The 10,000-nt window shown below is 52.8% G+C and overlaps 1 pseudogene across 1 annotated transcript in view; it reads right to left on the bottom strand.

Annotated features, from left to right (window-relative positions):
* The window catches only part of LOC308160969 (unconventional myosin-X-like), a 91,463-nt pseudogene that overhangs the window by 20,032 nt on the left and 61,431 nt on the right, over positions 1-10,000 (bottom strand). The window contains exons 2-7 of the transcript in view: positions 9,939-9,994; positions 8,789-9,032; positions 7,339-7,434; positions 5,757-5,850; positions 4,190-4,245; positions 2,907-3,049 (exon numbers count right to left, since the gene is read on the bottom strand). The product of the transcript in view is annotated as an unconventional myosin-X-like (transcript). The remainder of the gene's footprint in view (positions 1-2,906; positions 3,050-4,189; positions 4,246-5,756; positions 5,851-7,338; positions 7,435-8,788; positions 9,033-9,938; positions 9,995-10,000) is intronic.

Here is a 10,000-nt window from a genome sequence, read left to right as displayed (position 1 = left end):
ACTGCACATACTGCACCTACTGCACCTACTGCACCTACTGCACCTACTGCACCTACTGCACCTACCGCACCTACCGCACCTACCGCACCTACCGCACCTACTGCACCTACTGCACCTACTGCACCTACTGCACCTACTGCAACTACTGCAACTACTGCACCTACTGCACCTACTGCACCTACTGCACCTACTGCACCTACTGCACATACTGCACCTACTGCACCTACTGCACCTGCTGCAACTACTGCACCTACTGCACCTGCTGCAACTACTGCACCTGCTGCACCTGCTGCACCTACTGCACCTACTGCACCTACTGCAACTACTGCACCTACTGCACCTACTGCACCTACTGCACCTACTGCACCTACTGCACCTACTGCAACTACTGCACCTGCTGCAACTACTGCACCTACTGCAACTACTGCACATACTGCACCTACTGCACCTACTGCACCTGCTGCAACTACTGCACCTACTGCACCTACTGCACCTACTGCAACTACTGCACCTACTGCACCTACTGCACCTACTGCACCTACTGCACCTACTGCACCTACTGCAACTACTGCAACTACTGCACCTACTGCACCTACTGCACCTACTGCACCTACTGCACCTGCTGCACCTACTGCACCTACTGCACCTACTGCACCTACTGCACATACTGCACCTACTGCACATACTGCACCTACTGCACCTACTGCACCTACTGCACATACTGCACCTACTGCACCTACTGCACATACTGCACCTACTGCACATACTGCACCTACTGCACCTACTGCAACTACTGCACCTACTGCAACTACTGCACCTACTGCACCTACTGCACCTACTGCACCTACTGCACCTACTGCACCTACTGCACCTGCTACTGCACCTGCTGCACCTACTGCAACTACTGCACCTACTGCACATACTGCACCTACTGCACCTACTGCACCTACTGCAACTACTGCACCTACTGCAACTACTGCACCTACTGCACCTACTGCACCTACTGCACCTGCTGCACCTACTGCACCTGCTACTGCACCTACTGCACCTGCTGCAACTACTGCACCTACTGCACCTACTGCACCTACTGCACCTGCTGCACCTACTGCACCTACTGCACCTACTGCAACTACTGCACCTACTGCAACTACTGCACCTACTGCACCTACTGCACCTACTGCACCTACTGCACATACTGCACCTACTGCACCTACTGCACATACTGCACCTACTGCACCTACTGCACCTACTGCACCTACTGCACCTACTGCACCTACTGCACCTGCTGCACCTACTGCACCTACTGCACCTGCTGCACCTGCTGCACCTGCTGCACCTACTGCACCTACTGCACCTGCTGCACCTACTGCACCTGCTGCACCTACTGCACCTGCTGCACCTACTGCACCTACTGCACCTACTGCACCTACTGCACCTACTGCACCTACTGCACCTACTGCACCTACTGCACCTGCTGCACCTACTGCACCTGCTGCACCTACTGCACCTACTGCACCTGCTGCACCTACTGCACCTACTGCACCTACTGCACATACTGCACCTACTGCACCTGCTGCACATACTGCACATACTGCACCTACTGCACCTACTGCACCTGCTGCACCTACTGCACCTACTGCACTTACTGCACCTACTGCACCTACTGCACCTGCTGCACCTACTGCACCTACTGCACTTACTGCACCTACTGCACCTGCTGCACCTACTGCACCTACTGCACCTGCTGCACCTACTGCACCTGCTGCACATACTGCACATACTGCACCTACTGCACCTACTGCACCTGCTGCACCTACTGCACCTACTGCAACTACTGCACATACTGCACATACTGCAACTACTGCACCTACTGCACCTACTGCACCTACTGCAACTACTGCACCTGCTGCACCTACTGCAACTACTGCACCTACTGCACCTACTGCACCTACTGCACATACTGCACCTGCTGCACCTACTGCACCTACTGCACCTACTGCACATACTGCACCTACTGCACATACTGCACCTACTGCACATACTGCACCTACTGCAACTACTGCACCTACTGCACCTACTGCACCTACTGCACCTACTGCACCTACTGCACATACTGCACATACTGCAACTACTGCACCTGCTGCACCTACTGCAACTACTGCACCTACTGCACCTACTGCAACTACTGCACCTACTGCACCTACTGCACCTACTGCACCTACTGCACATACTGCACCTACTGCAACTACTGCACCTGCTGCACCTACTGCACATACTGCACCTACTGCACCTACTGCAACTACTGCACCTACTGCACCTACTGCACCTACTGCACCTACTGCACCTACTGCACCTACTGCACCTACTGCACCTACTGCACCTACTGCACCTACTGCACCTGCTGCACCTACTGCACCTACTGCACCTACTGCAACTACTGCACCTACTGCACCTGCTGCACCTACTGCACCTGCTGCACCCACTGCAACTACTGCAACTACTGCACCTACTGCACTTGCTGCACCTACTGCACCTACTGCACCTACTGCACCTACTGCACCTACTGCACCTACTGCACCTACTGCAACTACTGCACCTACTGCACCTACTGCACCTACTGCACCTACTGCACCTACTGCACATACTGCACCTGCTGCACCTACTGCACCTACTGCACCTACTGCACCTGCTGCACCTACTGCACCTACTGCACCTGCTGCACCTACTGCACCTGCTGCACCTACTGCACCTACTGCACCTACTGCAACTACTGCACCTACTGCACCTGCTGCACCTACTGCACCTGCTGCAACTACTGCAACTACTGCACCTACTGCACCTACTGCACCTGCTGCAACTACTGCAACTACTGCACCTGCTGCACCTGCATGCGGCCTGCCACTCACCCCTGACGAGGAACTCCTGCCCGTCGATGCGAGAGTCTCCCTTGGGCTTCTGCAGCAGACCGATCCAGTGGTGCATCTCCTCAGGGCTGTCGGCGTTGCAGTGGACCACCCGGTTAGCTGTGATGATCACAAACGAGTTGGGCCTGGAGGGGGGGGGGGAGGAGGAGGGGGGGGGAGGGGGAGGGGGAGGGGGGGAGTAGGGGGAGGGAGAGGGGAGGAGGAGGGGGGGGGGAGGAGGAGGGGGAGGGGGGGGAGGAGGGGGGGGAGGAGGAGGGGGACATATGGTGAGATACACACATTACGCACGCACACACACACACACACACATTACGCACGCACACACATAAGCACGTAAACATGCACACACACATTACGCACGCACACACACACACACACACACACACGCAAAGATGCACACACACACACAAACGCATGCGCACACACACACAAACACATACACACCTACACACATTACGCACGCACACACAAGCACACATTACGCACGCACACACACAGAAGCACATAAACATGCACACACACACACAGGAACGCACGCACGCACACACACACACACACACACAAACGCATACACATACCTACATACATTACGCACGCACATACCTACACACATTACACACGCGCACACACACATAAGCACATAAACATGCACACACACACGAACGCACGCACACACACACACCCACGCAAGCACACATTACGCACGTATTCACACACACACATAAGCACAAAAACATCCACACACACACACACACAAACTCATACACGAACGCATGCACCCACGCACACACAACCACACCCACACCCACACCCACCCACCCACACACCCACCCACACACACACACACACACACACACACACACACACACACACACATGCAGAGCAGACAAGATAATTAAATAATTGTCACAAACCAGACAAGATAATTAAACCGAGACTTAAAAAATAACTGAATGACATTCAGACACACACGACACGCACAACATTCCCTGACTACAGACGACTTCCTGGCAGGGTGGAGACGTCAACACCGTGTGAGACCGGCCGGATGCAGCAAGTCTCAACAGAGGTGATTCACCCTGTCACCTAATCATCTCAACAGAGGTGATTCACCCTGTCACCTAATCATCTCAACAGAGGTGATTCACCCTGTCACCTAATCATCTCAACAGACGTGATTCACCCTGTCACCTAATCATCTCAACAGAGGTGATTCACCCTGTCACCTAATCATCTCAACCTAATCTTCTACTCCCGTCACGCACCTGTCTGGGTTGTCGGAGGCGCAGACCGAGTCGATGAGTCCCACGTCCAGAGTCCCCTGGAGGGAGAGAGGCTGTTAGAGAGGAAATTGTTGTGGTTGTGGTGGTTGTGGTTGTGGTTGTGGTGGTGGTTGTGGTTGTGGTGGTGGTTGTGGTTGTGGTGGTGGTTGTGGTGGTGGTGGTGGTTGTGGTTGTTGTGGTGGAGGAGGTGGTGGTGGTGGTGGTTGTGGTGGTGGTGGTTGTGGTCGTGGTGGTGGTTGTGGTGGTGGTGGAGGTGGTGGTTGTGGTCGTGGTGGTGGTTGTGGTTGTGGTGGTGGTTGTGGTGGTGGTGGAGGTGGTGGTTGTGGTCGTGGTGGTGGTTGTGGTGGTGGTGGTGGTGGTGGTGGTTGTGGTGGTGGTGGTGGTGGTGGTTGTGGTGGTGGTGGTTGTTGTTGTGGTTGTGGTGGTGGTTGTGGTTGTGGTGGTTGTTGTTGTGGTGGTGGTGGTGGTTGTGGTTGTTGTGGTTGTTGTTGTGGTTGTGGTGGTGGTTGTGGTGGTGGTGGTGGTGGTTGTTGTGGTGGTTGTTGTGGTTGTTGTTGTGGTTGTGGTGGTGGTTGTTGTGGTGGTTGTTGTGGTGGTGGTTGTTGTTGTGGTGGTGGTTGTGGTTGTTGTTGTGGTGGTGGTTGTGGTGGTGGTTGTGGTTGTGGTTGTGGTTGTGGTGGTTGTGGTTGTGGTTGTGGTTGTTGTGGTTGTGGTGGTGGTGGTTGTTGTGGTTGTGGTGGTGGTGGTTGTGGTTGTGGTGGTGGTGGTTGTTGTGGTTGTGGTGGTTGTGGTTGTGGTGGTTGTGGTGGTGGTTGTGGTTGTGGTTGTTGTGGTGGTGGTTGTGGTTGTGGTGGTGGTTGTGGTTGTGGTTGTGGTACTGACCACGGCGTTCTTGGGGTTGGCATGTTGTGGTGGTGGTTGTGGTTGTGGTTGTGGTTGTGGTTGTGGTTGTGGTTGTTGTGGTTGTTGTGGTTGTGGTGGTGGTGGTTGTGGTGGTGGTGGTTGTGGTTGTGGTTGTGGTTGTTGTGGTTGTGGTGGTTGTGGTTGTGGTTGTGGTGGTGGTGGTTGTGGTTGTGGTTGTGGTTGTGGTGGTGGTGGTGGTTGTGGTTGTGGTGGTTGTGGTGGTGGTGGTTGTGGTGGTTGTGGTGGTGGTGGTTGTGGTTGTGGTGGTTGTTGTGGTTGTGGTTGTGGTTGTGGTTGTGGTGGTTGTGGTTGTGGTTGTGGTTGTGGTGGTGGTTGTGGTTGTGGTTGTGGTTGTGGTGGTTGTGGTGGTGGTTGTGGTTGTGGTGGTTGTGGTTGTGGTTGTGGTGGTGGTTGTGGTTGTTGTTGTGGTGGTGGTTGTGGTTGTGGTTGTGGTTGTGGTTGTGGTGGTTGTGGTGGTGGTTGTGGTTGTGGTGGTTGTGGTTGTGGTTGTGGTGGTGGTTGTGGTTGTTGTTGTGGTGGTTGTTGTGGTTGTGGTTGTGGTGGTGGTTGTGGTGGTGGTTGTGGTTGTGGTTGTGGTTGTGGTTGTTGTTGTGGTGGTGGTTGTGGTTGTGGTTGTGGTACTGACCACGGCGTTCTTGGGGTTGGCCTGTTCGTGGTTCATCTCCATCAGCTGGGCCGGGCTGGCGCTGTGGACCCGACTCAGAACGCTGAACCACCCGCTGGTACCAGAGAGAGAGAGGGTTAGACACACACACACACACACACACACACACACACACACACACAGAGAGCACAATTCAACCACTAGGGGGAGCTAAACATCCACATCCATTATTACCAAAAACAATTCATCTCCAATAACTATCACACACGCCCAGACAATAACTATCACACACACCCAGACAATAACTATCACACACACACACAGACAATAACTATCACACACACACCCAGACAATAACTATCACACACACACACCCAGACAATAACTATCACACACACACACACACCCAGACAATAACTATCACACACACACACACCCAGACAAAAACGATCACACACACACCCAGACAATAACTATCACACACACACACACACGCACAGACAATAACTATCACACACACACAGACAATAACTATCACACACACACACCCAGACAATAACTATCACACACACACAGACAATAACTATCACACACACACACACACCCAGACAATAACTATCACACACACACACCCAGACAATAATTATCACACACACACACACACACACACCCAGACAATAACTATCACACACACACACCCAGACAATAACTATCACACACACACACACACACACCCAGACAATAACTATCACACACACACACACCCAGACAATAACTATCACACACACACACACACACCCAGACAATAACTATCACACACACCCAGACAATAACTATCACACACACACACACACCCAGACAATAACTATCACACACACCCAGACAATAACTATCACACACACACCCAGACAATAACTATCACACACACACACCCAGACAATAACTATCACACACACACACACACACAGACAATAACTATCACACACACACAGACAATAACTATCACACACACACAGACAATAACTATCACACACACACACACACACACCCAGACAATAACTATCACACACACACCCAGACAATAACTATCACACACACACACACAGACAATAACTATCACACACACCCAGACAATAACTATCACACACACCCAGACAATAACTATCACACACACACACCCAGACAATAACTATCACACACACACACACACACACACACACAATAACTATCACACACACACAGACAATAACTATCACACTCACACAGACAATAACTATCACACACACACACACACACACACACACAGACAATAACTATCACACACACACACACACCCAGACAATAACTATCACACACACACACCCAGACAATAACTATCACACACACACACAGACAATAACTATCACACACACACACACACACACACAGACAATAACTATCACACACACACACACACACACACACACACAGACAATAACTATCACACACACCCAGACAATAACTATCACACACACCCAGACAATAACTATCACACACACCCAGACAATAACTATCAGGGGTTAGGGTCAGGGTCAGGGGTCAGGGTCAGGGGTCTATATCCTACCTGGCGTCCTCGGGGGTCTCTGCGTAGATGTGGTAGGTCCTCTCATCGGTCACGATGTTCAGGGCGTTCTCCTTCTCATGGTTGTCCACGATTTGCCTGTCAGAAACAGCCCTTGGTCACCCACCACTCAGAGAGAAAGAGAGCACTTAAAACCCCTTAAAACCCCTCCTCTAGCTCCTCTGAGCTATAGTCAGTTAGTTAGTTCTCTCAGAGGTGAGCTATAGTCAGTAAGTTAGTCACCCCCAAATCAGCCTTCAAGAACTCACTCATGGACACTTTTAACGACACGTGCAATTGCTTCTAAACTAGGACCTGTCTCCTGTCCCCTGTCCCCTGTCTCCTGTCCCCTGTCCTCTGTCCCCTGTCCTCTGTCCCCTGTCGCCTGTCCCCTGTCCTCTGTCCCCTGTCTCCTGTCCCCTGTCTCCTGTCCCCTGTCCCCTGTCCTCTGTCCCCTGTCCTCTGTCCCCTGTCCCCTGTCGCCTGTCCCCTGTCCTCTGTCCCCTGTCTCCTGCTCGCCTGCTGTTGTTTGTTCGTTGGTGTGATTTGTCCTCTTGGCTTGTAACTGTCCCTGCTCTCTGCTCTGTCTTGTCTTGTTTAATGTGTTTTAACTTCTGTATTTATTTTAGGCTGTTCCTTTTGCCAGGTCGGCAATGTAAATAAGAATCTGTTCTTAATTGTCTTACCTGGTAGTTAAATAAAGGTTAAATAAAAAATAAAATAAAAACAAAAGTCAGTTAGTCCTCTCAGAGGTGAGCTAGCAGTCTAGCTAACGTCAGTTGAGTTCCACCAGATGTGAGCTATCAGTCTAGCTAACGTCAGTTAGGTGAGCTATCAGTCTAGCTAACGTCAGTTAGGTGAGCTACCAGTCTAGCTAACGTCAGTTAGGTGAGCTATCAGTCTAGCTAACGTCAGTTAGGTGAGCTATCAGTCTAGCTAACGTCAGTTAGGTGAGCTATCAGTCTAGCTAACGTCAGTTAGGTGTGCTTTCAGTCTAGCTAACGTCAGTTAGGTGAGCTATCAGTCTAGCTAACGTCAGTTGAGTTCTACCAAAGGTGAGATAGCAGTGTAGCAGTCTAGCTAATGTCAGTTGAGTTCCTCTCAGAGCTATCAGACTAGCTAACGTCAGTTAGGTGAGCTATCAGACTAGCTAACGTCAGTTAGGTGTGCTATCAGTCTAGCTAACGTCAGTTAGGTGAGCTATCATACTAGCTAATGTCAGTTGAGTTCCACCAGAGGTGAGCTAGCAGTCTAGCTAACGTCAGTTGAGTTCCTCTCAGAGGTGAGCTATCAGTCTAGCTAACGTCAGTTGAGTTCCTCTCAGAGGTGAGCTATCAGTCTAGCTAACGTCAGTTGAGTTCCTCTCAGAGGTGAGCTATCAGTCTAGCTAACGTCAGTTGAGTTCCTCTCAGAGGTGAGCTAGCAGTCTAGCTAACGTCAGTTGGTCTCTTACTTGGCCGAGCGCACGTCCACGGTGCCCTTCAGCTTCTCCTCGCTGTCGTTCTCGAAGTACATGAGCTTGGCCTCGCGCAGGACAAACCAGCGCATCTTCCAGTTGCGCCGCGACAGCGTGGACATGCCGCCGCCCTTCTTGTACAGCCAGCCCGACTTCAGGGAGTCCTGCTTGGCCCGGAACCACAGGAACGTTTCGTCTTTCAGAACGCACCACCGCCGCCTCCACGGGATCATCAGACCTCCTGAGGGGGGGAGGGAGGGAGGGAGGGAGGGAGAGAGAGAGAGAGGGTGGAGGGAGGGAGGGAGGGAGGGAGGGGGGGTGGAGGGAGGGAGGGAGGGAGGGAGGGGGGGTGAGGGAGGGAGGGAGGGAGGGAGGGAGAGAGGGGGGGTGGAGGGAGGGAGGGAGGGAGGGAGGGGGGGTGGAGGGAGGGAGGGAGGGAGGGAGGGGGGGTGAGGGAGGGAGGGAGGGAGGGAGGGAGAGAGGGGGGGTGGAGGGAGGGGGAGGGAGGGCGTAGGGGAGGGAGAGAGAGAGGGGGGAGGGGAGGGAGAGAGAGAGGGGGGAGGGAGGGAGAGAGAGGGAGGGGGAGGGAGGGGGGGAGGGGAGAGGGAGGGGAGGGAGGGGGAGAAGAGAGAAGGGAGGGGGAGAAGAGAGAAGGGAGGGAGAGAAGGAGGGGGGAGGGAAGGAGGGTGGAGGGAGACGGGGGGGAGAGAGAGAGAGAGAGAGAGAGGGTGGGGAGAGGAGAGAGCAACTCAATAAAGATGTTACAGTTCAGTAATTGGGTGTCAAAGATATCACTGTTCTCACTCTCTGCATCGTACATCACACACGCACCCTACGCCACTCATTATGCTGTCAGCCTGAACCTGATATGAAACTGGGACTGGAACTGATCATGTATGTAACGTTCAGGGAACACAATCTGTTGAGATCAGAGAATCTGTCACGCCTCGGGGCTGAAACCCAGAGGATGTCAAACTGCTATTTACTACACAGATACCAACTCTAAATCTCTCTCTCTCCCTCTCCCTCTCTCTCTCTCTCTCTCTCTCTCTCTCTCTCTCTCTCTCTCTCTCTCTCTCTCTCTCTCTCTCTCTCTCTCTATCTATCTATCTAAAACCCAGAGGATGTCCCCCCCCCCCCTACTCACCCTTCATGTAGAGGTAGCCCCCCCCCCCCCCCCCCCTCCCTCCCTCCCCCCCCCCACTCACC

The sequence above is a fragment of the Nansenia antarctica genome (assembly GCF_963989245.1).
Source record: "Nansenia antarctica genome assembly, chromosome: 6".
Classification (NCBI taxonomy): Eukaryota; Metazoa; Chordata; class Actinopteri; order Argentiniformes; family Microstomatidae; genus Nansenia; species Nansenia antarctica.
This window is presented reverse-complemented; position numbering and strand designations above follow the sequence as displayed.